Genomic DNA, 6,000 nt, shown 5'->3' with positions numbered 1-6,000 from the left:
CAACACACCATATCATGACCAATGTGTACACCTGATGCACAGGAGATTTGGTCATGATAATTTCAAGTATATAGCACAAATGCCACAGCTGTGTGCTGACCTAAAGATAAAACCCTGTGATAAATACTTAGACTGTGTAGTTTGCAAAGAATGCAAAACACTAAAAGCTCCTGTGAGTAAGCACAGTGACAGAGTTACAACTAGACCTTTGGAAATTGTACACTCTGACATTATTGGTCCTTTTGCTCCAAGTCTTGGACAAGCAAGGTGTGCAATGACCATCATTGATGATTTCTCAAGATACACATTTATTTACATCTTAAAACATAAAGATGAGGCATTTGAGAAATTTAAAAGTTTTGTGACATGGGCAAATGGAAAATTCCCTAGGCCTGTATCTGCACTTCAATGTGATAGAGGAGGAGAATACCTTTCTCACAAATTCAGAAGGTTCCTAGTGGAAAAGGGGATAGAACACATTCTTTCTAACCCGTACACCCCTCAGCAAAATGGTGTTGCTGAAAGAAAGGGCAGAACCTTGCAAAATGCGATGGAATGCATGTTAAAAGATTCACGATTATGTTTTAAGTACTGGGGAGAAGCTTTATCGACTGCTTGTTATGTTCAGAACAGGTTGTATAACTCTATGATTCAGGACACTCCATTCCATTTGTTTTATGGTGTGAAACCAAAGGTAAGCCATCTTAGAGTGTTTGGTAGCACTGCATGGGTTCACATTCCAAAACAGCAGAGAAGGAAAGGAGGCCCCACAACAAAGAAAGCCATCTTTGTTGGCTATGAACAAAGCCAGAGGAGCTACAGGTTCATAATGGGAGAGAAATTAATAATTAACAAAAGCGCTTCTTTTGCTGAACAAAACTGGGGGAGATTAAATTCTAGCTCTCCAGTTGAACTGACCACCACAAGAGAACAGCAAGGACTTGCTGATGGTGATCTTTTGCCTGATGAGGACATTAAATCAGAAAAACAAACTGAAGATCTGTCTGATGAGACAGATGCTTCTCAGGAAAGTGATAGGAGTCAAAATTTAAGCCCTGTATTACCTCGCAGATCTCAGAGGAGTAATAAAGGCGTTCCTCCATCACGTTTTCAGGCTGAAACAGTAAAGGCTTTTCACATATTCACAGAACCTGAGTCTTTAGAACAAGTGAATGCTTTACCACCTGAGATTGCACAAAATTGGCATTCTGCCATGCAACAGGAATTAGCATCCTTGAAAGAAAATAAAACATGGAAACTGGTAAATCTACCTCCCAATGAACGCTGTCTGGGTTGTAGGTGGGTTTTCAAACTGAAAAGGGATGCTGATGGCAAAATCCAAAAATATAAAGCAAGGTTGGTTGCAAAAGGGTTCACTCAAAGGAAAGATTTAGACTTTGACAAGACTTTTGCACCAGTTACTAAAGGTGAATCAATTAGATTACTGTTAAAAGTTGCTGCACTCAAGGGAATGTCAGTTAACCACTATGACATTCAGACTGCATTTCTCTATGGTGATTTAGACCACAGATTATACATGCAGCAACCCCCTGGCTATGAAAAAGAGGAGAATCTAGTCTGTGAACTGCAGAAGTCAATCTATGGGTTAAAACAAGCTGCTAGATCCTGGAACCAAAAAGTAGATGAAAAACTGCAGAATTTTGGTTTTGAAAAAGGAAAAGCAGATCCCTGTGTATATATGAAGAAGGACAAACAAGGCTGTATGTATCTGTGCATTTATGTTGATGAATTGCTGCTATTCACATCAACAGAAAAACAAAGGCTTGATTTTGAAGCCTGCATAAAAAGCCATTTCATATTAAAGAGCCTTGGAGTTGTGACCAATTACCTAGGTTTGGAAAAACACAGGAAGAAAAATGGTAACTTTCTGTTAAACCAAAGGGGAGATAATGGTAATGTGAATGGAAAGACATATAAAGTCAGAGAAGATTGGTTTGCATCTTAATCTGTAGTGTAAAAAGGGGAGTGTTAAGGTTTCCCTACTAACAGATTAAGCTACTTTTATACCTAACCATTTGGCTGGGTGAAAAGGTTGCAAGTGATTGTCTCCTCTCACGTGCTTCATGCAAAATAGCCTGGGGGGAGGACCTGCCCGGACTTGTCTTCTCACTTCCTTTTTTCTCTCTGCTGGAAATGTAGCTCAGCAAGGCTTGCTCCAAAAAGGGAGCTAGGTCCTTTAAATGTTTTGCTTTTGTTTTTGCTTTCTGTAAATAAATTATTTTTATAGAAATGCTTGGTGTGTGACTTTGTTGACCTCTCCTGGGCTAAAGGCTTTCCCAGCATCTGCCAACAGTTATGGGTGAGTACACACAGTCATATGGCAAGGTGTGCTGTTGTGAGTGGGGGAGCAGGGTGAAGAAAAACCCTGGTATGTGCCTCAAACTCATGAAAAGGGAAATATACCACGGGACCCTGAACTCGGAGGGGAGGGAGGTGGGTGAAGGATATGGGTGTTAAAACACAGTCATTAGGTTAAGAATGAACGGCCAATGGTGTTGAATAGCTGGCGCCAGCAAGGAGATGTTTGCATCGGATGAGACCCTGAAACAAGTAGGTGATAAGTATAAGTGTTGAAGGAACATCCTGCTGACATGTAAAATCCAGAAATCAAGGATACTTGTGAAGTAAGATTGTAAGCTGAGCCCTCGTATGAGGGGGAGGACAGCTAGGGTATAAAGGTTTTGTGTTAACTTTGTTCCTGGTTCCTTCTTGCACGGAGGGACCCGCCTTTGCAAACGCGTTACAAATAAACTCTTTTCTCTGCATCATCGAACCTTGTGAATTGGAATTCTTCTGGGAGGTTTTCCCGCTGACACTGTGTTGACATCAGTGATGATGTTCTTGATGGCTTTTGAGGGATGGTATCTCTTACATAGTTGAGAGTGCTGGTGGTATAAGGTTGAGCACAGAATCTATGAAACCTGATATTCCAGATGTGATAGTTCTGAGACTTGAGACAATGGGATGGCTTGGATTACCTGGTTTGTATATGTGTAGAAATCTTGTATATGTGTATGTAATGATTGCATATTCAAAATCACTATCAGATTCACACAAGGGTTTTATGGATATCTGATTTAATAATGAATAGTATGCAGGATCACAAGCAAAGCTGAGAATAGTAAAAGTATGGGATGTCTCCCAATAAAACCCCCAATGGCTTCCAGTCCCTCCCCGCAAAGTCAGTACAATTCCATGCCCTGCAGGTGCCCCTAACAGTTCCTGCCGGTCTGCGGGAAATGTCCTTGACAAGGCAAGATAACCCAAACATGCATTCTTCACTCCTCGCTTCGCAGCCTGGTACAAGGAACAGGAGCAGCCCCCTCCCGTACAGCAACTTGTGTCAGCCCCATGGCATGGGAACCCGTTACGATGTTTTCCAGGAACATTGGAACAGGGACCACAACAGTGTTGCAATCATGAATTCATTCCTATTTTGTAGCATTACATCACAGATCTGAGAAAATAATTGTTGCTCACATCTTCACTCATTATTACACAATAACAGCCAAAGTAATATATAAGCTGCTGGCTTTACACATTATGATAAGCCATAAAACATATATGATTTATTATTATTATGTGCCATCAAGTTGGTATTGACCCTTAGCAACCACATAGATGGAACTTCCCCAGGATGATCTGTCCCCAGTCTACCCATTCATATCTTCCAGTAGTGCATCCATCACCACTGTAATCAAGTCCTTCCACCCTGATGCTAGTCATCTCTTTTTCTTTCCTTCCACCTTTCCCAGCATGATAGATTTCTCGAAAGGAAGCAAATATTGCATAAAGCAATGTGCAAATCTACTCAAAGATGACAATGTGCTTTGAAAATGGTAAACATTATGAATATTAGTGTTACATAATAAGAATACCCATTAATTTCAGTGACTTTATGGAGAAGAAAGACCTGTTGTTGCTCCCCAATCAAATAAAATTTTTACCTTAGAAAACCAAGTGCCATCTTAGATTGCAGAGAATATGGTCAATGGAGGCCATATTCTCTGCACATTTTTCAGTCTAATCTTTCCTTTTGTGGGGAAACCTTTTAAATTCACAGTCATCTTCCTTTGGGGTAAATATAGGCATGGTGAAAATGTTCACATGTCACATTTTCTCATGATAAGTATACTTTTTTCTCAACCCAATTCCCTGGATTTGCATGACACATGAAAGTAAAATGTGCTTGGTTTATTTGTGGTTCATCCTCTTGTAGGAACACAGCCAACATATTAACTCAGGTTCCAGTTAGTTTAACCTCAGCCCAGACTTCAACTTGATAAAAAAAAAAAACCTTGGGGGAAAAGATGGATTGGACAAATTCTCCATGATGCAATTGTCTTGGCAAACCTACTCAGATATGTGGATTAAGACCTTGGTTGTTAAGCCGCAGACAGCTCTGTGTGTGTGGGCAGTCTGGTAATAGCTAATCCATAACAGGAAAATATCCCGAGATAAGGAACAAAGGAGTGAAATACCCATCAAAAGCTTCTGCCTGCAACCACCACCTTCTCTGATGCTTCAGAGCTTTACTTGGGGTGGAGGAGGCTGGGAGAAAGAGAAGAAAGAACTAATAAGCTTTCCTTTTACTCAGGGATTACTCAGCTCTCTTGACATCAACACATTTATGAGCCTCTCTGTCTTTTCATAAATTACACCTTGAACAATTCGAAAGCTTTAAGCTCAGGTATTTTGCTGCTTCTTTAAATATCAATGCAATTCTTTTTTCTCAGGAATGTGGGCTAAGATGGCATTTCATTTCCCTTTGCTCCTCAGAGCTCCTGAGTTCAGTCTAATTGTTAGTCGAAAGAGCACCACACCAGCTTTCCTTAGGCTTTGTGGCTCTCAGGACTTAAAGGCATTCCTCTTATCTCTTCCCCTATCCCACCCACCCCTTCACACAAACATTTAATTTACAAAACTGACATATTAGCTCCAATGGCCTGCGAGAATAAATGAATAACACTGTGTGTTCGTTTGCTGTACAACGGCAACATTTTCTCAAAGATTGTTTTTAATTGAAACCATTCATCATTTTGAATGGGGAACGTATTCATTAGAAAGTGATGTCTTTGAAAAGGGTGGTAGGCTTAGAAGATCACCAGTAATAGAAAATGAAGGGCTGCCTCACATCGTTACTTCCTCCAGCATGGAGATTAATACACATGATGATAATGTGTGTGAAACGCAATCTGCTTATGGCTGCTCGGGTGTGTCCATTTTACTCGGGATGCATGTACAAAGAAGCTGGTCAGGAGCCAGCTACACTGATCAACAGCATGTTGGAGAGAGATGCTTACAGACAATATGGGGTCTATGACACTTCAGCAAAGGTGAGTGAGGCTGCTTGCATTTTAAATAGCCTAATGTTTCATTAAATCGATTATGGGAAACTTCATGGGAAAATGCAAGGTCAACAGCTAATATATGGCAAATAACATTGGTTTTTAAAAAATGGAACTTCTTTCACCATACAGTTCTTAAAGTTTCATGATGGAAAAACTAGCATGTGAAGACACTTGCTAACTGACACTATTGACACTAGCATCTCCAGATAATGATGGAAATAATAAATCCAAACACAGAGGCAAATAAAAAGCCCTGGAGGTCTACTGTTAGAGAGATCTTCTGCACCACCAGCTTCTCCATTTACCAATTCTTTTTATCAAAGTCATTTAAAGACCAATCTAGGATTTTTCTGGACCGTCTTCACTATTTGCTGATTTATTACAATTATATATGGGTATATAATTTGTTGGACTATGACTCACAGTATTCTGTCAATCAGTATTCACTCTTTCTTCTGCCAAGCTGGTCAATAGCTTCAGAACATATCAATCAATCAGCACTTCGCTCTCTCTCCTGCCAGGCTGGCCAATAGCAGGATGTATTGGCCCACCTTTTCAAGCAATTTTGGTTCCAGGAATAAAAAGAAAATTCACCCCTCTTTGCAAAGATAAAGAAACAAACTTTTTA

Source organism: Candoia aspera, chromosome 8, assembly GCF_035149785.1.
Source record: "Candoia aspera isolate rCanAsp1 chromosome 8, rCanAsp1.hap2, whole genome shotgun sequence".
Classification (NCBI taxonomy): Eukaryota; Metazoa; Chordata; class Lepidosauria; order Squamata; family Boidae; genus Candoia; species Candoia aspera.
The sequence above is the reverse complement of the archived record's forward strand: the minus strand, read 5'-3'. Positions refer to the sequence as shown.